General features: G+C 45.3%; 30 non-coding genes and 1 pseudogene across 30 annotated transcripts; 14 read left to right on the forward strand and 17 right to left on the reverse strand.

Annotated features, from left to right (window-relative positions):
- Nucleotides 1-175: 175 nt before the first annotated feature.
- LOC134621991 (5S ribosomal RNA) lies at nucleotides 176-294 on the reverse strand. The gene has a single exon (XR_010092702.1). It is a non-coding gene; the product is annotated as a 5S ribosomal RNA (ribosomal RNA).
- Nucleotides 295-651: 357 nt separating this feature from the next.
- On the forward strand, nucleotides 652-770 carry LOC134621590 (5S ribosomal RNA). Its single transcript, XR_010092341.1, has one exon. It is a non-coding gene; the product is annotated as a 5S ribosomal RNA (ribosomal RNA).
- Nucleotides 771-1,444: 674 nt separating this feature from the next.
- On the reverse strand, nucleotides 1,445-1,563 carry LOC134621992 (5S ribosomal RNA). Its single transcript, XR_010092703.1, has one exon. It is a non-coding gene; the product is annotated as a 5S ribosomal RNA (ribosomal RNA).
- Nucleotides 1,564-1,920: 357 nt separating this feature from the next.
- Nucleotides 1,921-2,039, forward strand: LOC134621528 (5S ribosomal RNA). Its single transcript, XR_010092282.1, has one exon. It is a non-coding gene; the product is annotated as a 5S ribosomal RNA (ribosomal RNA).
- An 848-nt stretch (nucleotides 2,040-2,887) lies between these two features.
- On the reverse strand, nucleotides 2,888-3,006 carry LOC134621993 (5S ribosomal RNA). Its single transcript, XR_010092704.1, has one exon. It is a non-coding gene; the product is annotated as a 5S ribosomal RNA (ribosomal RNA).
- Nucleotides 3,007-3,363: 357 nt separating this feature from the next.
- Nucleotides 3,364-3,482, forward strand: LOC134621670 (5S ribosomal RNA). The gene has a single exon (XR_010092418.1). It is a non-coding gene; the product is annotated as a 5S ribosomal RNA (ribosomal RNA).
- Nucleotides 3,483-4,156: 674 nt separating this feature from the next.
- Nucleotides 4,157-4,275, reverse strand: LOC134621994 (5S ribosomal RNA). The gene has a single exon (XR_010092705.1). It is a non-coding gene; the product is annotated as a 5S ribosomal RNA (ribosomal RNA).
- A 357-nt stretch (nucleotides 4,276-4,632) lies between these two features.
- LOC134621529 (5S ribosomal RNA) lies at nucleotides 4,633-4,751 on the forward strand. The gene has a single exon (XR_010092283.1). It is a non-coding gene; the product is annotated as a 5S ribosomal RNA (ribosomal RNA).
- Nucleotides 4,752-5,599: 848 nt separating this feature from the next.
- Nucleotides 5,600-5,718, reverse strand: LOC134622184 (5S ribosomal RNA). Its single transcript, XR_010092885.1, has one exon. It is a non-coding gene; the product is annotated as a 5S ribosomal RNA (ribosomal RNA).
- A 357-nt stretch (nucleotides 5,719-6,075) lies between these two features.
- Nucleotides 6,076-6,194, forward strand: LOC134621462 (5S ribosomal RNA). Its single transcript, XR_010092219.1, has one exon. It is a non-coding gene; the product is annotated as a 5S ribosomal RNA (ribosomal RNA).
- Nucleotides 6,195-7,042: 848 nt separating this feature from the next.
- Nucleotides 7,043-7,161, reverse strand: LOC134622111 (5S ribosomal RNA). The gene has a single exon (XR_010092814.1). It is a non-coding gene; the product is annotated as a 5S ribosomal RNA (ribosomal RNA).
- Nucleotides 7,162-7,518: 357 nt separating this feature from the next.
- Nucleotides 7,519-7,637, forward strand: LOC134621463 (5S ribosomal RNA). Its single transcript, XR_010092220.1, has one exon. It is a non-coding gene; the product is annotated as a 5S ribosomal RNA (ribosomal RNA).
- An 848-nt stretch (nucleotides 7,638-8,485) lies between these two features.
- On the reverse strand, nucleotides 8,486-8,594 carry LOC134621790 (5S ribosomal RNA; annotated as a pseudogene).
- A 357-nt stretch (nucleotides 8,595-8,951) lies between these two features.
- LOC134621620 (5S ribosomal RNA) lies at nucleotides 8,952-9,070 on the forward strand. Its single transcript, XR_010092370.1, has one exon. It is a non-coding gene; the product is annotated as a 5S ribosomal RNA (ribosomal RNA).
- An 848-nt stretch (nucleotides 9,071-9,918) lies between these two features.
- On the reverse strand, nucleotides 9,919-10,037 carry LOC134621995 (5S ribosomal RNA). Its single transcript, XR_010092706.1, has one exon. It is a non-coding gene; the product is annotated as a 5S ribosomal RNA (ribosomal RNA).
- Nucleotides 10,038-10,394: 357 nt separating this feature from the next.
- LOC134621750 (5S ribosomal RNA) lies at nucleotides 10,395-10,518 on the forward strand. Its single transcript, XR_010092494.1, has one exon. It is a non-coding gene; the product is annotated as a 5S ribosomal RNA (ribosomal RNA).
- Nucleotides 10,519-11,366: 848 nt separating this feature from the next.
- Nucleotides 11,367-11,485, reverse strand: LOC134621996 (5S ribosomal RNA). Its single transcript, XR_010092707.1, has one exon. It is a non-coding gene; the product is annotated as a 5S ribosomal RNA (ribosomal RNA).
- Nucleotides 11,486-11,842: 357 nt separating this feature from the next.
- Nucleotides 11,843-11,961, forward strand: LOC134621684 (5S ribosomal RNA). The gene has a single exon (XR_010092431.1). It is a non-coding gene; the product is annotated as a 5S ribosomal RNA (ribosomal RNA).
- Nucleotides 11,962-12,809: 848 nt separating this feature from the next.
- Nucleotides 12,810-12,928, reverse strand: LOC134621609 (5S ribosomal RNA). The gene has a single exon (XR_010092360.1). It is a non-coding gene; the product is annotated as a 5S ribosomal RNA (ribosomal RNA).
- Nucleotides 12,929-13,285: 357 nt separating this feature from the next.
- Nucleotides 13,286-13,404, forward strand: LOC134621464 (5S ribosomal RNA). The gene has a single exon (XR_010092221.1). It is a non-coding gene; the product is annotated as a 5S ribosomal RNA (ribosomal RNA).
- An 848-nt stretch (nucleotides 13,405-14,252) lies between these two features.
- Nucleotides 14,253-14,371, reverse strand: LOC134621998 (5S ribosomal RNA). Its single transcript, XR_010092708.1, has one exon. It is a non-coding gene; the product is annotated as a 5S ribosomal RNA (ribosomal RNA).
- Nucleotides 14,372-15,668: 1,297 nt separating this feature from the next.
- LOC134622138 (5S ribosomal RNA) lies at nucleotides 15,669-15,787 on the reverse strand. The gene has a single exon (XR_010092841.1). It is a non-coding gene; the product is annotated as a 5S ribosomal RNA (ribosomal RNA).
- Nucleotides 15,788-16,144: 357 nt separating this feature from the next.
- Nucleotides 16,145-16,268, forward strand: LOC134621786 (5S ribosomal RNA). The gene has a single exon (XR_010092527.1). It is a non-coding gene; the product is annotated as a 5S ribosomal RNA (ribosomal RNA).
- An 848-nt stretch (nucleotides 16,269-17,116) lies between these two features.
- Nucleotides 17,117-17,235, reverse strand: LOC134621610 (5S ribosomal RNA). The gene has a single exon (XR_010092361.1). It is a non-coding gene; the product is annotated as a 5S ribosomal RNA (ribosomal RNA).
- Nucleotides 17,236-17,592: 357 nt separating this feature from the next.
- LOC134621466 (5S ribosomal RNA) lies at nucleotides 17,593-17,711 on the forward strand. Its single transcript, XR_010092224.1, has one exon. It is a non-coding gene; the product is annotated as a 5S ribosomal RNA (ribosomal RNA).
- Nucleotides 17,712-18,559: 848 nt separating this feature from the next.
- Nucleotides 18,560-18,678, reverse strand: LOC134622134 (5S ribosomal RNA). Its single transcript, XR_010092837.1, has one exon. It is a non-coding gene; the product is annotated as a 5S ribosomal RNA (ribosomal RNA).
- Nucleotides 18,679-19,975: 1,297 nt separating this feature from the next.
- Nucleotides 19,976-20,094, reverse strand: LOC134622000 (5S ribosomal RNA). The gene has a single exon (XR_010092710.1). It is a non-coding gene; the product is annotated as a 5S ribosomal RNA (ribosomal RNA).
- Nucleotides 20,095-20,451: 357 nt separating this feature from the next.
- On the forward strand, nucleotides 20,452-20,570 carry LOC134621467 (5S ribosomal RNA). The gene has a single exon (XR_010092225.1). It is a non-coding gene; the product is annotated as a 5S ribosomal RNA (ribosomal RNA).
- Nucleotides 20,571-21,418: 848 nt separating this feature from the next.
- On the reverse strand, nucleotides 21,419-21,537 carry LOC134622001 (5S ribosomal RNA). The gene has a single exon (XR_010092711.1). It is a non-coding gene; the product is annotated as a 5S ribosomal RNA (ribosomal RNA).
- Nucleotides 21,538-21,894: 357 nt separating this feature from the next.
- Nucleotides 21,895-22,013, forward strand: LOC134621468 (5S ribosomal RNA). The gene has a single exon (XR_010092226.1). It is a non-coding gene; the product is annotated as a 5S ribosomal RNA (ribosomal RNA).
- An 848-nt stretch (nucleotides 22,014-22,861) lies between these two features.
- LOC134622002 (5S ribosomal RNA) lies at nucleotides 22,862-22,980 on the reverse strand. Its single transcript, XR_010092712.1, has one exon. It is a non-coding gene; the product is annotated as a 5S ribosomal RNA (ribosomal RNA).
- Between the last annotated feature and the right edge of the window lie 145 nt (nucleotides 22,981-23,125).

A 23,125-nucleotide genomic window follows, 5' to 3' on the forward strand; every position in this document is an offset into this window, starting at 1 on the left:
TCTGCATTTACGGAATAAATAAGTTTGTGCATTTCCTAAATATTTCGTTCTTGTTGTTTTTTTGTTTTACACAAAAGCGAAAGGCAATCAGGAGCGTTGTCACGAAGCCTTTCCTGAAGCTGCCTCCACTGAGTGAGCAGCAGCGCCCTCTGCCGTTTGTGTGTTGAAGTGCAAAAGCTTACAGCACCTGGTATTCCCAGGCGGTCTCCCATCCAAGTACTGACCAGGCCCGACCCTGCTTAGCTTCCGAGATCAGACGAGATCGGGCGTGTTCAGGGTGGTATGGCCGTAAGCCAGTGAAGCCCGCTATAAAAGACCTTTTATAGGCTGCAAATGTCACAGCGTTTAAACTATAGTATTGTGCTAAACTTCATGTGTTACAGCGAGAACATGCAAACCTTTGTTGTTAACTGCAGCTTCAACATTGAGCTGCAAAAATGCTTTTCCCGCAGTAACATCACGATAATAACACATGTTAGGTTCTCACAGCACAGTGTTAAAGTGACAGCGAGCACACAGTGTGTTAGGACCATTTGGAAGTCCAACATTTTTGCGGTTTGGAGAATTCAGCTTGTATACAGAACATGAAAACGTAAGCATGACTGTGTCATCACAGCATGTATAAAAAGGCTGTTTCTGAAGCGTTCCCTCGCTTACGGCCATACCGCCCTGAACACGCCCGATCTCGTCTGATCTCGGCAGCCAAGCAGGGCCGGGCCTGGTCAGTACTTGGATGGGTGACCGCCCGGGAATACCGGGTGCTGTAAGCTTTTGCACTTCAACACGCAAATGACAGTTTAAATATTGAAACGAATCTGAGGCACTCTTTTAGCTCATTTTCTAATAGGATGGTTAGTGAGTCTTGCGCAAAGAGCTCTCCCACTGATGTAGTAATGTCAAAATCTTCAAGCGTTATATCAATATCACTGTACATGCACAGAGCACCTGTAGATGTTTTTGTGCACACACTCACAAATGTTTATGACGTGAAGTTTGCAGCATTGAGTATGCATTACAGCTGTGCTGTCATGAGCAGGTATTAAAAAAAATAGAAACCAATCAATATCCTTCACTCTAAATTGTTTTTTAAATCACAACAAAATGGGTTACAGTATCGACATGAACCCCGTTGTCGAGGACCGCAGCCAGCAGCCAATAAGAATTAAAACTCGTTGCTCATGGGTGTCAGGTGGACACTGTGCCTGCTGCACACTACAAGGTTAACAAGTTCCTCACTACTGAGCCCAGACGGACTAGCCATAGACATTTTCTGCATTTACGGAATAAATAAGTTTGTGCATTTCCTAAATATTTCGTTCTTGTTGTTTTTTTGTTTTACACAAAAGCGAAAGGCAATCAGGAGCGTTGTCACGAAGCCTTTCCTGAAGCTGCCTCCACTGAGTGAGCAGCAGCGCCCTCTGCCGTTTGTGTGTTGAAGTGCCAAAGCTTACAGCACCTGGTATTCCCAGGCGGTCTCCCATCCAAGTACTGACCAGGCCCGACCCTGCTTAGCTTCCGAGATCAGACGAGATCGGGCGTGTTCAGGGTGGTATGGCCGTAAGCCAGTGAAGCCCGCTATAAAAGACCTTTTATAGGCTGCAAATGTCACAGCGTTTAAACTATAGTATTGTGCTAAACTTCATGTGTTACAGCGAGAACATGCAAACCTTTGTTGTTAACTGCAGCTTCAACATTGAGCTGCAAAAATGCTTTTCCCGCAGTAACATCACGATAATAACACATGTTAGGTTCTCACAGCACAGTGTTAAAGTGACAGCGAGCACACAGTGTGTTAGGACCATTTGGAAGTCCAACATTTTTGCGGTTTGGAGAATTCAGCTTGTATACAGAACATGAAAACGTAAGCATGACTGTGTCATCACAGCATGTATAAAAAGGCTGTTTCTGAAGCATTCCCTCGCTTACGGCCATACCGCCCTGAACACGCCCGATCTCGTCTGATCTCGGCAGCCAAGCAGGGACGGGCCTGGTCAGTACTTGGATGGGTGACCGCCTGGGAATACCGGGTGCTGTAAGCTTTTGCACTTCAACACGCAAATGACAGTTTAAATATTGAAACGAATCTGAGGCACTCTTTTAGCTCATTTTCTAATAGGATGGTTAGTGAGTCTTGCGCAAAGAGCTCTCCCACTGATGTAGTAATGTCAAAATCTTCAAGCGTTATATCAATATCACTGTACATGCACAGAGCACCTGTAGATGTTTTTGTGCACACACTCACAAATGTTTATGACGTGAAGTTTGCAGCATTGAGTATGCATTACAGCTGTGCTGTCATGTGCAGGTATTAAAAAAAATAGAAACCAATCAATATCCTTCACTCTAAATTGTTTTTTAAATCACAACAAAATGGGTTACAGTATCTACATGAACCCCGTTGTCGAGGAAGCCTCTCACTTACGGCCATACCACGCCTGAACTCATCTGACCTCTGAAGCTAAGCAGGGGCTGTCCTGGATAGTAGCATCACCTTCACCTTGCTCCATGTTAGAAACTCCATGATATCGTGTTCCCTCCTCAGGGTATCACATTGATGCGCATTTACGCAGTATTCTTCGGGACCGCAGCCAGCAGCCAATAAGAATTAAAACTCGTTGCTCATGGGTGTCAGGTGGACACTGTGCCTGCTGCACACTACAAGGTTAACAAGTTCCTCACTACTGAGCCCAGACGGACTAGCCATAGACATTTTCTGCATTTACGGAATAAATAAGTTTGTGCATTTCCTAAATATTTCGTTCTTGTTGTTTTTTTGTTTTACACAAAAGCGAAAGGCAATCAGGAGCGTTGTCACGAAGCCTTTCCTGAAGCTGCCTCCACTGAGTGAGCAGCAGCGCCCTCTGCCGTTTGTGTGTTGAAGTGCAAAAGCTTACAGCACCTGGTATTCCCAGGCGGTCTCCCATCCAAGTACTGACCAGGCCCGACCCTGCTTAGCTTCCGAGATCAGACGAGATCGGGCGTGTTCAGGGTGGTATGGCCGTAAGCCAGTGAAGCCCGCTATAAAAGACCTTTTATAGGCTGCAAATGTCACAGCGTTTAAACTATAGTATTGTGCTAAACTTCATGTGTTACAGCGAGAACATGCAAACCGTTGTTGTTAACTGCAGCTTCAACATTGAGCTGCAAAAATGCTTTTCCCGCAGTAACATCACGATAATAACACATGTTAGGTTCTCACAGCACAGTGTTAAAGTGACAGCGAGCACACAGTGTGTTAGGACCATTTGGAAGTCCAACATTTTTGCGGTTTGGAGAATTCAGCTTGTATACAGAACATGAAAACGTAAGCATGACTGTGTCATCACAGCATGTATAAAAAGGCTGTTTCTGAAGCGTTCCCTCGCTTGCGGCCATACCGCCCTGAACACGCCCGATCTCGTCTGATCTCGGCAGCCAAGCAGGGCCGGGCCTGGTCAGTACTTGGATGGGTGACCGCCCGGGAATACCGGGTGCTGTAAGCTTTTGCACTTCAACACGCAAATGACAGTTTAAATATTGAAACGAATCTGAGGCACTCTTTTAGCTCATTTTCTAATAGGATGGTTAGTGAGTCTTGCGCAAAGAGCTCTCCCACTGATGTAGTAATGTCAAAATCTTCAAGCGTTATATCAATATCACTGTACATGCACAGAGCACCTGTAGATGTTTTTGTGCACACACTCACAAATGTTTATGACGTGAAGTTTGCAGCATTGAGTATGCATTACAGCTGTGCTGTCATGAGCAGGTATTAAAAAAAATAGAAACCAATCAATATCCTTCACTCTAAATTGTTTTTTAAATCACAACAAAATGGGTTACAGTATCGACATGAACCCCGTTGTCGAGGACCGCAGCCAGCAGCCAATAAGAATTAAAACTCGTTGCTCATGGGTGTCAGGTGGACACTGTGCCTGCTGCACACTACAAGGTTAACAAGTTCCTCACTACTGAGCCCAGACGGACTAGCCATAGACATTTTCTGCATTTACGGAATAAATAAGTTTGTGCATTTCCTAAATATTTCGTTCTTGTTGTTTTTTTGTTTTACACAAAAGCGAAAGGCAATCAGGAGCGTTGTCACGAAGCCTTTCCTGAAGCTGCCTCCACTGAGTGAGCAGCAGCGCCCTCTGCCGTTTGTGTGTTGAAGTGCAAAAGCTTACAGCACCTGGTATTCCCAGGCGGTCTCCCATCCAAGTACTGACCAGGCCCGACCCTGCTTAGCTTCCGAGATCAGACGAGATCGGGCGTGTTCAGGGTGGTATGGCCGTAAGCCAGTGAAGCCCGCTATAAAAGACCTTTTATAGGCTGCAAATGTCACAGCGTTTAAACTATAGTATTGTGCTAAACTTCATGTGTTACAGCGAGAACATGCAAACCTTTGTTGTTAACTGCAGCTTCAACATTGAGCTGCAAAAATGCTTTTCCCGCAGTAACATCACGATAATAACACATGTTAGGTTCTCACAGCACAGTGTTAAAGTGACAGCGAGCACACAGTGTGTTAGGACCATTTGGAAGTCCAACATTTTTGCGGTTTGGAGAATTCAGCTTGTATACAGAACATGAAAACGTAAGCATGACTGTGTCATCACAGCATGTATAAAAAGGCTGTTTCTGAAGCATTCCCTCGCTTACGGCCATACCGCCCTGAACACGCCCGATCTCGTCTGATCTCGGCAGCCAAGCAGGGACGGGCCTGGTCAGTACTTGGATGGGTGACCGCCTGGGAATACCGGGTGCTGTAAGCTTTTGCACTTCAACACGCAAATGACAGTTTAAATATTGAAACGAATCTGAGGCACTCTTTTAGCTCATTTTCTAATAGGATGGTTAGTGAGTCTTGCGCAAAGAGCTCTCCCACTGATGTAGTAATGTCAAAATCTTCAAGCGTTATATCAATATCACTGTACATGCACAGAGCACCTGTAGATGTTTTTGTGCACACACTCACAAATGTTTATGACGTGAAGTTTGCAGCATTGAGTATGCATTACAGCTGTGCTGTCATGTGCAGGTATTAAAAAAAATAGAAACCAATCAATATCCTTCACTCTAAATTGTTTTTTAAATCACAACAAAATGGGTTACAGTATCTACATGAACCCCGTTGTCGAGGAAGCCTCTCACTTACGGCCATACCACGCCTGAACTCATCTGACCTCTGAAGCTAAGCAGGGGCTGTCCTGGATAGTAGCATCACCTTCACCTTGCTCCATGTTAGAAACTCCATGATATCGTGTTCCCTCCTCAGGGTATCACATTGATGCGCATTTACGCAGTATTCTTCGGGACCGCAGCCAGCAGCCAATAAGAATTAAAACTCGTTGCTCATGGGTGTCAGGTGGACACTGTGCCTGCTGCACACTACAAGGTTAACAAGTTCCTCACTACTGAGCCCAGACGGACTAGCCATAGACATTTTCTGCATTTACGGAATAAATAAGTTTGTGCATTTCCTAAATATTTCGTTCTTGTTGTTTTTTTGTTTTACACAAAAGCGAAAGGCAATCAGGAGCGTTGTCACGAAGCCTTTCCTGAAGCTGCCTCCACTGAGTGAGCAGCAGCGCCCTCTGCCGTTTGTGTGTTGAAGTGCAAAAGCTTACAGCACCTGGTATTCCCAGGCGGTCTCCCATCCAAGTACTGACCAGGCCCGACCCTGCTTAGCTTCCGAGATCAGACGAGATTGGGCGTGTTCAGGGTGGTATGGCCGTAAGCCAGTGAAGCCCGCTATAAAAGACCTTTTATAGGCTGCAAATGTCACAGCGTTTAAACTATAGTATTGTGCTAAACTTCATGTGTTACAGCGAGAACATGCAAACCTTTGTTGTTAACTGCAGCTTCAACATTGAGCTGCAAAAATGCTTTTCCCGCAGTAACATCACGATAATAACACATGTTAGGTTCTCACAGCACAGTGTTAAAGTGACAGCGAGCACACAGTGTGTTAGGACCATTTGGAAGTCCAACATTTTTGCGGTTTGGAGAATTCAGCTTGTATACAGAACATGAAAACGTAAGCATGACTGTGTCATCACAGCATGTATAAAAAGGCTGTTTCTGAAGCGTTCCCTCGCTTACGGCCATACCGCCCTGAACACGCCCGATCTCGTCTGATCTCGGCAGCCAAGCAGGGCCGGGCCTGGTCAGTACTTGGATGGGTGACCGCCTGGGAATACCGGGTGCTGTAAGCTTTTGCACTTCAACACGCAAATGACAGTTTAAATATTGAAACGAATCTGAGGCACTCTTTTAGCTCATTTTCTAATAGGATGGTTAGTGAGTCTTGCGCAAAGAGCTCTCCCACTGATGTAGTAATGTCAAAATCTTCAAGCGTTATATCAATATCACTGTACATGCACAGAGCACCTGTAGATGTTTTTGTGCACACACTCACAAATGTTTATGACGTGAAGTTTGCAGCATTGAGTATGCATTACAGCTGTGCTGTCATGTGCAGGTATTAAAAAAAATAGAAACCAATCAATATCCTTCACTCTAAATTGTTTTTTAAATCACAACAAAATGGGTTACAGTATCTACATGAACCCCGTTGTCGAGGAAGCCTCTCACTTACGGCCATACCACGCCTGAGCTCATCTGACCTCTGAAGCTAAGCAGGGGCTGTCCTGGATAGTAGCATCACCTTCACCTTGCTCCATGTTAGAAACTCCATGATATCGTGTTCCCTCCTCAGGGTATCACATTGATGCGCATTTACGCAGTATTCTTCGGGACCGCAGCCAGCAGCCAATAAGAATTAAAACTCGTTGCTCATGGGTGTCAGGTGGACACTGTGCCTGCTGCACACTACAAGGTTAACAAGTTCCTCACTACTGAGCCCAGACGGACTAGCCATAGACATTTTCTGCATTTACGGAATAAATAAGTTTGTGCATTTCCTAAATATTTCGTTCTTGTTGTTTTTTTGTTTTACACAAAAGCGAAAGGCAATCAGGAGCGTTGTCACGAAGCCTTTCCTGAAGCTGCCTCCACTGAGTGAGCAGCAGCGCCCTCTGCCGTTTGTGTGTTGAAGTGCAAAAGCTTACAGCACCTGGTATTCCCAGGCGGTCTCCCATTCAAGTACTGACCAGGCCCGACCCTGCTTAGCTTCCGAGATCAGACGAGATCGGGCGTGTTCAGGGTGGTATGGCCGTAAGCCAGTGAAGCCCGCTATAAAAGACCTTTTATAGGCTGCAAATGTCACAGCGTTTAAACTATAGTATTGTGCTAAACTTCATGTGTTACAGCGAGAACATGCAAACCTTTGTTGTTAACTGCAGCTTCAACATTGAGCTGCAAAAATGCTTTTCCCGCAGTAACATCACGATAATAACACATGTTAGGTTCTCACAGCACAGTGTTAAAGTGACAGCGAGCACACAGTGTGTTAGGACCATTTGGAAGTCCAACATTTTTGCGGTTTGGAGAATTCAGCTTGTATACAGAACATGAAAACGTAAGCATGACTGTGTCATCACAGCATGTATAAAAAGGCTGTTTCTGAAGCGTTCCCTCGCTTACGGCCATACCGCCCTGAACACGCCCGATCTCGTCTGATCTCGGCAGCCAAGCAGGGCCGGGCCTGGTCAGTACTTGGATGGGTGACCGCCTGGGAATACCGGGTGCTGTAAGCTTTTGCACTTCAACACGCAAATGACAGTTTAAATATTGAAACGAATCTGAGGCACTCTTTTAGCTCATTTTCTAATAGGATGGTTAGTGAGTCTTGCGCAAAGAGCTCTCCCACTGATGTAGTAATGTCAAAATCTTCAAGCGTTATATCAATATCACTGTACATGCACAGAGCACCTGTAGATGTTTTTGTGCACACACTCACAAATGTTTATGACGTGAAGTTTGCAGCATTGAGTATGCATTACAGCTGTGCTGTCATGTGCAGGTATTAAAAAAAATAGAAACCAATCAATATCCTTCACTCTAAATTGTTTTTTAAATCACAACAAAATGGGTTACAGTATCTACATGAACCCCGTTGTCGAGGAAGCCTCTCACTTACGGCCATACCACGCCTGAACTCATCTGACCTCTGAAGCTAAGCAGGGGCTGTCCTGGATAGTAGCATCACCTTCACCTTGCTCCATGTTAGAAACTCCATGATATCGTGTTCCCTGCTCAGGGTATCACATTGATGCGCATTTACGCAGTATTCTTCGGGACCGCAGCCAGCAGCCAATAAGAATTAAAACTCGTTGCTCATGGGTGTCAGGTGGACACTGTGCCTGCTGCACACTACAAGGTTAACAAGTTCCTCACTACTGAGCCCAGACGGACTAGCCATAGACATTTTCTGCATTTACGGAATAAATAAGTTTGTGCATTTCCTAAATATTTCGTTCTTGTTGTTTTTTTGTTTTACACAAAAGCGAAAGGCAATCAGGAGCGTTGTCACGAAGCCTTTCCTGAAGCTGCCTCCACTGAGTGAGCAGCAGCGCCCTCTGCCGTTTGTGTGTTGAAGTGCAAAAGCTTACAGCACCTGGTATTCCCAGGCGGTCTCCCATCCAAGTACTGACCAGGCCCGACCCTGCTTAGCTTCCGAGATCAGGCGTGTTCAGGGTGGTATGGCCGTAAGCCAGTGAAGCCCGCTATAAAAGACCTTTTATAGGCTGCAAATGTCACAGCGTTTAAACTATAGTATTGTGCTAAACTTCATGTGTTACAGCGAGAACATGCAAACCTTTGTTGTTAACTGCAGCTTCAACATTGAGCTGCAAAAATGCTTTTCCCGCAGTAACATCACGATAATAACACATGTTAGGTTCTCACAGCACAGTGTTAAAGTGACAGCGAGCACACAGTGTGTTAGGACCATTTGGAAGTCCAACATTTTTGCGGTTTGGAGAATTCAGCTTGTATACAGAACATGAAAACGTAAGCATGACTGTGTCATCACAGCATGTATAAAAAGGCTGTTTCTGAAGCGTTCCTTCGCTTACGGCCATACCGCCCTGAACACGCCCGATCTCGTCTGATCTCGGCAGCCAAGCAGGGCCGGGCCTGTTCAGTACTTGGATGGGTGACCGCCTGGGAATACCGGGTGCTGTAAGCTTTTGCACTTCAACACGCAAATGACAGTTTAAATATTGAAACGAATCTGAGGCACTCTTTTAGCTCATTTTCTAATAGGATGGTTAGTGAGTCTTGCGCAAAGAGCTCTCCCACTGATGTAGTAATGTCAAAATCTTCAAGCGTTATATCAATATCACTGTACATGCACAGAGCACCTGTAGATGTTTTTGTGCACACACTCACAAATGTTTATGACGTGAAGTTTGCAGCATTGAGTATGCATTACAGCTGTGCTGTCATGTGCAGGTATTAAAAAAAATAGAAACCAATCAATATCCTTCACTCTAAATTGTTTTTTAAATCACAACAAAATGGGTTACAGTATCTACATGAACCCCGTTGTCGAGGAAGCCTCTCACTTACGGCCATACCACGCCTGAACTCATCTGACCTCTGAAGCTAAGCAGGGGCTGTCCTGGATAGTAGCATCACCTTCACCTTGCTCCATGTTAGAAACTCCATGATATCGTGTTCCCTGCTCAGGGTATCACATTGATGCGCATTTACGCAGTATTCTTCGGGACCGCAGCCAGCAGCCAATAAGAATTAAAACTCGTTGCTCATGGGTGTCAGGTGGACACTGTGCCTGCTGCACACTACAAGGTTAACAAGTTCCTCACTACTGAGCCCAGACGGACTAGCCATAGACATTTTCTGCATTTACGGAATAAATAAGTTTGTGCATTTCCTAAATATTTCGTTCTTTTTGTTTTTTTGTTTTACACAAAAGCGAAAGGCAATCAGGAGCGTTGTCACGAAGCCTTTCCTGAAGCTGCCTCCACTGAGTGAGCAGCAGCGCCCTCTGCCGTTTGTGTGTTGAAGTGCAAAAGCTTACAGCACCTGGTATTCCCAGGCGGTCTCCCATCCAAGTACTGACCAGGCCCGACCCTGCTTAGCTTCCGAGATCAGACGAGATCGGGCGTGTTCAGGGTGGTATGGCCGTAAGCGAGTGAAGCCCGCTATAAAAGACCTTTTATAGGCTGCAAATGTCACAGCGTTTAAACTATAGTATTGTGCTAAACTTCATGTGTTACAGCGAGAACATGCAAACCTTTGTTGTTAACTGCAGCTTCAACATTGAGCTGCAAAAATGCTTTTCCCGCAGTAACATCACGATAATAACACATGTTAGGTTCTCACAGCACAGTGTTAAAGTGACAGCGAGCACACAGTGTGTTAGGACCATTTGGAAGTCCAACATTTTTGCGGTTTGGAGAATTCAGCTTGTATACAGAACATGAAAACGTAAGCATGACTGTGTCATCACAGCATGTATAAAAAGGCTGTTTCTGAAGCGTTCCCTCGCTTACGGCCATACCGCCCTGAACACGCCCGATCTCGTCTGATCTCGGCAGCCAAGCAGGGCAGGGCCGGGCCTGGTCAGTACTTGGATGGGTGACCGCCTGGGAATACCGGGTGCTGTAAGCTTTTGCACTTCAACACGCAAATGACAGTTTAAATATTGAAACGAATCTGAGGCACTCTTTTAGCTCATTTTCTAATAGGATGGTTAGTGAGTCTTGCGCAAAGAGCTCTCCCACTGATGTAGTAATGTCAAAATCTTCAAGCGTTATATCAATATCACTGTACATGCACAGAGCACCTGTAGATGTTTTTGTGCACACACTCACAAATGTTTATGACGTGAAGTTTGCAGCATTGAGTATGCATTACAGCTGTGCTGTCATGTGCAGGTATTAAAAAAAATAGAAACCAATCAATATCCTTCACTCTAAATTGTTTTTTAAATCACAACAAAATGGGTTACAGTATCTACATGAACCCCGTTGTCGAGGAAGCCTCTCACTTACGGCCATACCACGCCTGAGCTCATCTGACCTCTGAAGCTAAGCAGGGGCTGTCCTGGATAGTAGCATCACCTTCACCTTGCTCCATGTTAGAAACTCCATGATATCGTGTTCCCTGCTCAGGGTATCACATTGATGCGCATTTACGCAGTATTCTTCGGGACCGCAGCCAGCAGCCAATAAGAATTAAAACTCGTTGCTCATGGGTGTCAGGTGGACACTGTGCCTGCTGCACACTACAAGGTTAACAAGTTCCTCACTACTGAGCCCAGACGGACTAGCCATAGACATTTTCTGCATTTACGGAATAAATAAGTTTGTGCATTTCCTAAATATTTCGTTCTTGTTGTTTTTTTGTTTTACACAAAAGCGAAAGGCAATCAGGAGCGTTGTCACGAAGCCTTTCCTGAAGCTGCCTCCACTGAGTGAGCAGCAGCGCCCTCTGCCGTTTGTGTGTTGAAGTGCAAAAGCTTACAGCACCTGGTATTCCCAGGCGGTCTCCCATCCAAGTACTGACCAGGCCCGACCCTGCTTAGCTTCCGAGATCAGACGAGATCGGGCGTGTTCAGGGTGGTATGGCCGTAAGCCAGTGAAGCCCGCTATAAAAGACCTTTTATAGGCTGCAAATGTCACAGCGTTTAAACTATAGTATTGTGCTAAACTTCATGTGTTACAGCGAGAACATGCAAACCTTTGTTGTTAACTGCAGCTTCAACATTGAGCTGCAAAAATGCTTTTCCCGCAGTAACATCACGATAATAACACATGTTAGGTTCTCACAGCACAGTGTTAAAGTGACAGCGAGCACACAGTGTGTTAGGACCATTTGGAAGTCCAACATTTTTGCGGTTTGGAGAATTCAGCTTGTATACAGAACATGAAAACGTAAGCATGACTGTGTCATCACAGCATTTATAAAAAGGCTGTTTCTGAAGCGTTCCCTCGCTTACGGCCATACCGCCCTGAACACGCCCGATCTCGTCTGCTCTCGGCAGCCAAGCAGGGCCGGGCCTGGTCAGTACTTGGATGGGTGACCGCCTGGGAATACCGGGTGCTGTAAGCTTTTGCACTTCAACACGCAAATGACAGTTTAAATATTGAAACGAATCTGAGGCACTCTTTTAGCTCATTTTCTAATAGGATGGTTAGTGAGTCTTGCGCAAAGAGCTCTCCCACTGATGTAGTAATGTCAAAATCTTCAAGCGTTATATCAATATCACTGTACATGCACAGAGCACCTGTAGATGTTTTTGTGCACACACTCACAAATGTTTATGACGTGAAGTTTGCAGCATTGAGTATGCATTACAGCTGTGCTGTCATGTGCAGGTATTAAAAAAAATAGAAACCAATCAATATCCTTCACTCTAAATTGTTTTTTAAATCACAACAAAATGGGTTACAGTATCTACATGAACCCCGTTGTCGAGGAAGCCTCTCACTTACGGCCATACCACGCCTGAACTCATCTGACCTCTGAAGCTAAGCAGGGGCTGTCCTGGATAGTAGCATCACCTTCACCTTGCTCCATGTTAGAAACTCCATGATATCGTGTTCCCTGCTCAGGGTATCACATTGATGCGCATTTACGCAGTATTCTTCGGGACCGCAGCCAGCAGCCAATAAGAATTAAAACTCGTTGCTCATGGGTGTCAGGTGGACACTGCGCCTGCTGCACACTACAAGGTTAACAAGTTCCTCACTACTGAGCCCAGACGGACTAGCCATAGACATTTTCTGCATTTACGGAATAAATAAGTTTGTGCATTTCCTAAATATTTCGTTCTTGTTGTTTTTTTGTTTTACACAAAAGCGAAAGGCAATCAGGAGCGTTGTCACGAAGCCTTTCCTGAAGCTGCCTCCACTGAGTGAGCAGCAGCGCCCTCTGCCGTTTGTGTGTTGAAGTGCAAAAGCTTACAGCACCTGGTATTCCCAGGCGGTCTCCCATCCAAGTACTGACCAGACCCGACCCTGCTTAGTTTCCGAGATCAGACGAGATCGGGCATGCTCAGGGTGGTATGGCCGTAAGCGAGGGACGCCTGCTATAAAAGACCTTTTGTAGGCTGCAAATGTCACACCATTTAAACTATAGTATTGTGCTAAACTTCATGTGTTACAGCGAGAACATGCAAACCTTTGTTGTTAACTGCAGCTTCAACATTGAGCTGCAAAAATGCTTTTCCCGCAGTAACATCACGATAATAACACATGTTAGGTTCTCACAGCACAGTGTTAAAGTGACAGCGAGCACACAGTGTGTTAGGACCATTTGGAAGTCCAACATTTTTGCGGTTTGGAGAATTCAGCTTGTATACAGAACATGAAAACGTAAGCATGACTGTGTCATCACAGCATGTATAAAAAGGCTGTTTCTGAAGCGTTCCCTCGCTTACGGCCATACCGCCCTGAACACGCCCGATCTCGTCTGATCTCGGCAGCCAAGCAGGGCCGGGCCTGGTCAGTACTTGGATGGGTGACCGCCTGGGAATACCGGGTGCTGTAAGCTTTTGCACTTCAACACGCAAATGACAGTTTAAATATTGAAACGAATCTGAGGCACTCTTTTAGCTCATTTTCTAATAGGATGGTTAGTGAGTCTTGCGCAAAGAGCTCTCCCACTGATGTAGTAATGTCAAAATCTTCAAGCGTTATATCAATATCACTGTACATGCACAGAGCACCTGTAGATGTTTTTGTGCACACACTCACAAATGTTTATGACGTGAAGTTTGCAGCATTGAGTATGCATTACAGCTGTGCTGTCATGTGCAGGTATTAAAAAAAATAGAAACCAATCAATATCCTTCACTCTAAATTGTTTTTTAAATCACAACAAAATGGGTTACAGTATCTACATGAACCCCGTCGTCGAGGAAGCCTCTCACTTACGGCCATACCACGCCTGAACTCATCTGACCTCTGAAGCTAAGCAGGGGCTGTCCTGGATAGTAGCATCACCTTCACCTTGCTCCATGTTAGAAACTCCATGATATCGTGTTCCCTGCTCAGGGTATCACATTGATGCGCATTTACGCAGTATTCTTCGGGACCGCAGCCAGCAGCCAATAAGAATTAAAACTCGTTGCTCATGGGTGTCAGGTGGACACTGTGCCTGCTGCACACTACAAGGTTAACAAGTTCCTCACTACTGAGCCCAGACGGACTAGCCATAGACATTTTCTGCATTTACGGAATAAATAAGTTTGTGCATTTCCTAAATATTTCGTTCTTGTTGTTTTTTTGTTTTACACAAAAGCGAAAGGCAATCAGGAGCGTTGTCACGAAGCCTTTCCTGAAGCTGCCTCCACTGAGTGAGCAGCAGCGCCCTCTGCCGTTTGTGTGTTGAAGTGCAAAAGCTTACAGCACCTGGTATTCCCAGGCGGTCTCCCATCCAAGTACTGACCAGGCCCGACCCTGCTTAGCTTCCGAGATCAGACGAGATCGGGCGTGTTCAGGGTGGTATGGCCGTAAGCGAGTGAAGCCCGCTATAAAAGACCTTTTATAGGCTGCAAATGTCACAGCGTTTAAACTATAGTATTGTGCTAAACTTCATGTGTTACAGCGAGAACATGCAAACCTTTGTTGTTAACTGCAGCTTCAACATTGAGCTGCAAAAATGCTTTTCCCGCAGTAACATCACGATAATAACACATGTTAGGTTCTCACAGCACAGTGTTAAAGTGACAGCGAGCACACAGTGTGTTAGGACCATTTGGAAGTCCAACATTTTTGCGGTTTGGAGAATTCAGCTTGTATACAGAACATGAAAACGTAAGCATGACTGTGTCATCACAGCATGTATAAAAAGGCTGTTTCTGAAGCGTTCCCTCGCTTACGGCCATACCGCCCTGAACACCCCCGATCTCGTCTGATCTCGGCAGCCAAGCAGGGCCGGGCCTGGGAATACCGGGTGCTGTAAGCTTTTGCACTTCAACACGCAAATGACAGTTTAAATATTGAAACGAATCTGAGGCACTCTTTTAGCTCATTTTCTAATAGGATGGTTAGTGAGTCTTGCGCAAAGAGCTCTCCCACTGATGTAGTAATGTCAAAATCTTCAAGCGTTATATCAATATCACTGTACATGCACAGAGCACCTGTAGATGTTTTTGTGCACACACTCACAAATGTTTATGACGTGAAGTTTGCAGCATTGAGTATGCATTACAGCTGTGCTGTCATGTGCAGGTATTAAAAAAAATAGAAACCAATCAATATCCTTCACTCTAAATTGTTTTTTAAATCACAACAAAATGGGTTACAGTATCTACATGAACCCCGTTGTCGAGGAAGCCTCTCACTTACGGCCATACCACGCCTGAACTCATCTGACCTCTGAAGCTAAGCAGGGGCTGTCCTGGATAGTAGCATCACCTTCACCTTGCTCCATGTTAGAAACTCCATGATATCGTGTTCCCTGCTCAGGGTATCACATTGATGCGCATTTACGCAGTATTCTTCGGGACCGCAGCCAGCAGCCAATAAGAATTAAAACTCGTTGCTCATGGGTGTCAGGTGGACACTGTGCCTGCTGCACACTACAAGGTTAACAAGTTCCTCACTACTGAGCCCAGACGGACTAGCCATAGACATTTTCTGCATTTACGGAATAAATAAGTTTGTGCATTTCCTAAATATTTCGTTCTTGTTGTTTTTTTGTTTTACACAAAAGCGAAAGGCAATCAGGAGCGTTGTCACGAAGCCTTTCCTGAAGCTGCCTCCACTGAGTGAGCAGCAGCGCCCTCTGCCGTTTGTGTGTTGAAGTGCAAAAGCTTACAGCACCTGGTATTCCCAGGCGGTCTCCCATCCAAGTACTGACCAGGCCCGACCCTGCTTAGCTTCCGAAATCAGACGAGATCGGGCGTGTTCAGGGTGGTATGGCCGTAAGCCAGTGAAGCCCGCTATAAAAGACCTTTTATAGGCTGCAAATGTCACAGCGTTTAAACTATAGTATTGTGCTAAACTTCATGTGTTACAGCGAGAACATGCAAACCTTTGTTGTTAACTGCAGCTTCAACATTGAGCTGCAAAAATGCTTTTCCCGCAGTAACATCACGATAATAACACATGTTAGGTTCTCACAGCACAGTGTTAAAGTGACAGCGAGCACACAGTGTGTTAGGACCATTTGGAAGTCCAACATTTTTGCGGTTTGGAGAATTCAGCTTGTATACAGAACATGAAAACGTAAGCATGACTGTGTCATCACAGCATGTATAAAAAGGCTGTTTCTGAAGCGTTCCCTCGCTTACGGCCATACCGCCCTGAACACGCCCGATCTCGTCTGATCTCGACAGCCAAGCAGGGCAGGGCCGGGCCTGGTCAGTACTTGGATGGGTGACCGCCCGGGAATACCGGGTGCTGTAAGCCTTTGCACTTCAACACGCAAATGACAGTTTAAATATTGAAACGAATCTGAGGCACTCTTTTAGCTCATTTTCTAATAGGATGGTTAGTGAGTCTTGCGCAAAGAGCTCTCCCACTGATGTAGTAATGTCAAAATCTTCAAGCGTTATATCAATATCACTGTACATGCACAGAGCACCTGTAGATGTTTTTGTGCACACACTCACAAATGTTTATGACGTGAAGTTTGCAGCATTGAGTATGCATTACAGCTGTGCTGTCATGTGCAGGTATTAAAAAAAATAGAAACCAATCAATATCCTTCACTCTAAATTGTTTTTTAAATCACAACAAAATGGGTTACAGTATCTACATGAACCCCGTTGTCGAGGAAGCCTCTCACTTACGGCCATACCACGCCTGAACTCATCTGACCTCTGAAGCTAAGCAGGGGCTGTCCTGGATAGTAGCATCACCTTCACCTTGCTCCATGTTAGAAACTCCATGATATCGTGTTCCCTGCTCAGGGTATCACATTGATGCGCATTTACGCAGTATTCTTCGGGACCGCAGCCAGCAGCCAATAAGAATTAAAACTCGTTGCTCATGGGTGTCAGGTGGACACTGCGCCTGCTGCACACTACAAGGTTAACAAGTTCCTCACTACTGAGCCCAGACGGACTAGCCATAGACATTTTCTGCATTTACGGAATAAATAAGTTTGTGCATTTCCTAAATATTTCGTTCTTGTTGTTTTTTTGTTTTACACAAAAGCGAAAGGCAATCAGGAGCGTTGTCACGAAGCCTTTCCTGAAGCTGCCTCCACTGAGTGAGCAGCAGCGCCCTCTGCCGTTTGTGTGTTGAAGTGCAAAAGCTTACAGCACCTGGTATTCCCAGGCGGTCTCCCATCCAAGTACTGACCAGACCCGACCCTGCTTAGTTTCCGAGATCAGACGAGATCGGGCATGCTCAGGGTGGTATGGCCGTAAGCGAGGGACGCCTGCTATAAAAGACCTTTTGTAGGCTGCAAATGTCACACCATTTAAACTATAGTATTGTGCTAAACTTCATGTGTTACAGCGAGAACATGCAAACCTTTGTTGTTAACTGCAGCTTCAACATTGAGCTGCAAAAATGCTTTTCCCGCAGTAACATCACGATAATAACACATGTTAGGTTCTCACAGCACAGTGTTAAAGTGACAGCGAGCACACAGTGTGTTAGGACCATTTGGAAGTCCAACATTTTTGCGGTTTGGAGAATTCAGCTTGTATACAGAACATGAAAACGTAAGCATGACTGTGTCATCACAGTATGTATAAAAAGGCTGTTTCTGAAGCGTTCCCTCGCTTACGGCCATACCGCCCTGAACACGCCCGATCTCGTCTGATCTCGGCAGCCAAGCAGGGCCGGGCCTGGTCAGTACTTGGATGGGTGACCGCCTGGGAATACCGGGTGCTGTAAGCTTTTGCACTTCAACACGCAAATGACAGTTTAAATATTGAAACGAATCTGAGGCACTCTTTTAGCTCATTTTCTAATAGGATGGTTAGTGAGTCTTGCGCAAAGAGCTCTCCCACTGATGTAGTAATGTCAAAATCTTCAAGCGTTATATCAATATCACTGTACATGCACAGAGCACCTGTAGATGTTTTTGTGCACACACTCACAAATGTTTATGACGTGAAGTTTGCAGCATTGAGTATGCATTACAGCTGTGCTGTCATGTGCAGGTATTAAAAAAAATAGAAACCAATCAATATCCTTCACTCTAAATTGTTTTTTAAATCACAACAAAATGGGTTACAGTATCTACATGAACCCCGTCGTCGAGGAAGCCTCTCACTTACGGCCATACCACGCCTGAACTCATCTGACCTCTGAAGCTAAGCAGGGGCTGTCCTGGATAGTAGCATCACCTTCACCTTGCTCCATGTTAGAAACTCCATGATATCGTGTTCCCTGCTCAGGGTATCACATTGATGCGCATTTACGCAGTATTCTTCGGGACCGCAGCCAGCAGCCAATAAGAATTAAAACTCGTTGCTCATGGGTGTCAGGTGGACACTGTGCCTGCTGCACACTACAAGGTTAACAAGTTCCTCACTACTGAGCCCAGACGGACTAGCCATAGACATTTTCTGCATTTACGGAATAAATAAGTTTGTGCATTTCCTAAATATTTCGTTCTTGTTGTTTTTTTGTTTTACACAAAAGCGAAAGGCAATCAGGAGCGTTGTCACGAAGCCTTTCCTGAAGCTGCCTCCACTGAGTGAGCAGCAGCGCCCTCTGCCGTTTGTGTGTTGAAGTGCAAAAGCTTACAGCACCTGGTATTCCCAGGCGGTCTCCCATCCAAGTACTGACCAGGCCCGACCCTGCTTAGCTTCCGAGATCAGATGAGATCGGGCGTGTTCAGGGTGGTATGGCCGTAAGCCAGTGAAGCCCGCTATAAAAGACCTTTTATAGGCTGCAAATGTCACAGCGTTTAAACTATAGTATTGTGCTAAACTTCATGTGTTACAGCGAGAACATGCAAACCTTTGTTGTTAACTGCAGCTTCAACATTGAGCTGCAAAAATGCTTTTCCCGCAGTAACATCACGATAATAACACATGTTAGGTTCTCACAGCACAGTGTTAAAGTGACAGCGAGCACACAGTGTGTTAGGACCATTTGGAAGTCCAACATTTTTGCGGTTTGGAGAATTCAGCTTGTATACAGAACATGAAAACGTAAGCATGACTGTGTCATCACAGCATGTATAAAAAGGCTGTTTCTGAAGCGTTCCCTCGCTTACGGCCATACCGCCCTGAACACCCCCGATCTCGTCTGATCTCGGCAGCCAAGCAGGGCCCGGCCTGGGAATACCGGGTGCTGTAAGCTTTTGCACTTCAACACGCAAATGACAGTTTAAATATTGAAACGAATCTGAGGCACTCTTTTAGCTCATTTTCTAATAGGATGGTTAGTGAGTCTTGCGCAAAGAGCTCTCCCACTGATGTAGTAATGTCAAAATCTTCAAGCGTTATATCAATATCACTGTACATGCACAGAGCACCTGTAGATGTTTTTGTGCACACACTCACAAATGTTTATGACGTGAAGTTTGCAGCATTGAGTATGCATTACAGCTGTGCTGTCATGTGCAGGTATTAAAAAAAATAGAAACCAATCAATATCCTTCACTCTAAATTGTTTTTTAAATCACAACAAAATGGGTTACAGTATCTACATGAACCCCGTTGTCGAGGAAGCCTCTCACTTACGGCCATACCACGCCTGAGCTCATCTGACCTCTGAAGCTAAGCAGGGGCTGTCCTGGATAGTAGCATCACCTTCACCTTGCTCCATGTTAGAAACTCCATGATATCGTGTTCCCTGCTCAGGGTATCACATTGATGCGCATTTACGCAGTATTCTTCGGGACCGCAGCCAGCAGCCAATAAGAATTAAAACTCGTTGCTCATGGGTGTCAGGTGGACACTGTGCCTGCTGCACACTACAAGGTTAACAAGTTCCTCACTACTGAGCCCAGACGGACTAGCCATAGACATTTTCTGCATTTACGGAATAAATAAGTTTGTGCATTTCCTAAATATTTCGTTCTTGTTGTTTTTTTGTTTTACACAAAAGCGAAAGGCAATCAGGAGCGTTGTCACGAAGCCTTTCCTGAAGCTGCCTCCACTGAGTGAGCAGCAGCGCCCTCTGCCGTTTGTGTGTTGAAGTGCAAAAGCTTACAGCACCTGGTATTCCCAGGCGGTCTCCCATCCAAGTACTGACCAGGCCCGACCCTGCTTAGCTTCCGAGATCAGACGAGATCGGGCGTGTTCAGGGTGGTATGGCCGTAAGCCAGTGAAGCCCGCTATAAAAGACCTTTTATAGGCTGCAAATGTCACAGCGTTTAAACTATAGTATTGTGCTAAACTTCATGTGTTACAGCGAGAACATGCAAACCTTTGTTGTTAACTGCAGCTTCAACATTGAGCTGCAAAAATGCTTTTCCCGCAGTAACATCACGATAATAACACATGTTAGGTTCTCACAGCACAGTGTTAAAGTGACAGCGAGCACACAGTGTGTTAGGACCATTTGGAAGTCCAACATTTTTGCGGTTTGGAGAATTCAGCTTGTATACAGAACATGAAAACGTAAGCATGACTGTGTCATCACAGCATGTATAAAAAGGCTGTTTCTGAAGCGTTCCATCGCTTACGGCCATACCGCCCTGAACACGCCCGATCTCGTCTGATCTCGGCAGCCAAGCAGGGCCGGGCCTGGTCAGTACTTGGATGGGTGACCGCCTGGGAATACCGGGTGCTGTAAGCTTTTGCACTTCAACACGCAAATGACAGTTTAAATATTGAAACGAATCTGAGGCACTCTTTTAGCTCATTTTCTAATAGGATGGTTAGTGAGTCTTGCGCAAAGAGCTCTCCCACTGATGTAGTAATGTCAAAATCTTCAAGCGTTATATCAATATCACTGTACATGCACAGAGCACCTGTAGATGTTTTTGTGCACACACTCACAAATGTTTATGACGTGAAGTTTGCAGCATTGAGTATGCATTACAGCTGTGCTGTCATGTGCAGGTATTAAAAAAAATAGAAACCAATCAATATCCTTCACTCTAAATTGTTTTTTAAATCACAACAAAATGGGTTACAGTATCTACATGAACCCCGTTGTCGAGGAAGCCTCTCACTTACGGCCATACCACGCCTGAACTCATCTGACCTCTGAAGCTAAGCAGGGGCTGTCCTGGATAGTAGCATCACCTTCACCTTGCTCCATGTTAGAAACTCCATGATATCGTGTTCCCTGCTCAGGGTATCACATTGATGCGCATTTACGCAGTATTCTTCGGGACCGCAGCCAGCAGCCAATAAGAATTAAAACTCGTTGCTCATGGGTGTCAGGTGGACACTGTGCCTGCTGCACACTACAAGGTTAACAAGTTCCTCACTACTGAGCCCAGACGGACTAGCCATAGACATTTTCTGCATTTACGGAATAAATAAGTTTGTGCATTTCCTAAATATTTCGTTCTTGTTGTTTTTTTGTTTTACACAAAAGCGAAAGGCAATCAGGAGCGTTGTCACGAAGCCTTTCCTGAAGCTGCCTCCACTGAGTGAGCAGCAGCGCCCTCTGCCGTTTGTGTGTTGAAGTGCAAAAGCTTACAGCACCTGGTATTCCCAGGCGGTCTCCCATCCAAGTACTGACCAGGCCCGACCCTGCTTAGCTTCCGAGATCAGACGAGATCGGGCGTGTTCAGGGTGGTATGGCCGTAAGCCAGTGAAGCCCGCTATAAAAGACCTTTTATAGGCTGCAAATGTCACAGCGTTTAAACTATAGTATTGTGCTAAACTTCATGTGTTACAGCGAGAACATGCAAACCTTTGTTGTTAACTGCAGCTTCAACATTGAGCTGCAAAAATGCTTTTCCCGCAGTAACATCACGATAATAACACATGTTAGGTTCTCACAGCACAGTGTTAAAGTGACAGCGAGCACACAGTGTGTTAGGACCATTTGGAAGTCCAACATTTTTGCGGTTTGGAGAATTCAGCTTGTATACAGAACATGAAAACGTAAGCATGACTGTGTCATCACAGCATGTATAAAAAGGCTGTTTCTGAAGCGTTCCCTCGCTTACGGCCATACCGCCCTGAACACGCCCGATCTCGTCTGATCTCGGCAGCCAAGCAGGGCCGGGCCTGGTCAGTACTTGGATGGGTGACCGCCTGGGAATACCGGGTGCTGTAAGCTTTTGCACTTCAACACGCAAATGACACTTTAAATATTGAAACGAATCTGAGGCACTCTTTTAGCTCATTTTCTAATAGGATGGTTAGTGAGTCTTGCGCAAAGAGCTCTCCCACTGATGTAGTAATGTCAAAATCTTCAAGCGTTATATCAATATCACTGTACATGCACAGAGCACCTGTAGATGTTTTTGTGCACACACTCACAAATGTTTATGACGTGAAGTTTGCAGCATTGAGTATGCATTACAGCTGTGCTGTCATGTGCAGGTATTAAAAAAAATAGAAACCAATCAATATCCTTCACTCTAAATTGTTTTTTAAATCACAACAAAATGGGTTACAGTATCTACATGAACCCCGTTGTCGAGGAAGCCTCTCACTTACGGCCATATCACGCCTGAGCTCATCTGACCTCTGAAGCTAAGCAGGGGCTGTCCTGGATAGTAGCATCACCTTCACCTTGCTCCATGTTAGAAACTCCATGATATCGTGTTCCCTGCTCAGGGTATCACATTGATGCGCATTTACGCAGTATTCTTCGGGACCGCAGCCAGCAGCCAATAAGAATTAAAACTCGTTGCTCATGGGTGTCAGGTGGACACTGTGCCTGCTGCACACTACAAGGTTAACAAGTTCCTCACTACTGAGCCCAGACGGACTAGCCATAGACATTTTCTGCATTTACGGAATAAATAAGTTTGTGCATTTCCTAAATATTTCGTTCTTGTTGTTTTTTTGTTTTACACAAAAGCGAAAGGCAATCAGGAGCGTTGTCACGAAGCCTTTCCTGAAGCTGCCTCCACTGAGTGAGCAGCAGCGCCCTCTGCCGTTTGTGTGTTGAAGTGCAAAAGCTTACAGCACCTGGTATTCCCAGGCGGTCTCCCATCCAAGTACTGACCAGGCCCGACCCTGCTTAGCTTCCGAGATCAGACGAGATCGGGCGTGTTCAGGGTGGTATGGCCGTAAGCAAGTGAAGCCCGCTATAAAAGACCTTTTATAGGCTGCAAATGTCACAGCGTTTAAACTATAGTATTGTGCTAAACTTCATGTGTTACAGCGAGAACATGCAAACCTTTGTTGTTAACTGCAGCTTCAACATTGAGCTGCAAAAAT

This window comes from Pelmatolapia mariae, linkage group LG23 (assembly GCF_036321145.2).
Source record: "Pelmatolapia mariae isolate MD_Pm_ZW linkage group LG23, Pm_UMD_F_2, whole genome shotgun sequence".
Classification (NCBI taxonomy): Eukaryota; Metazoa; Chordata; class Actinopteri; order Cichliformes; family Cichlidae; genus Pelmatolapia; species Pelmatolapia mariae.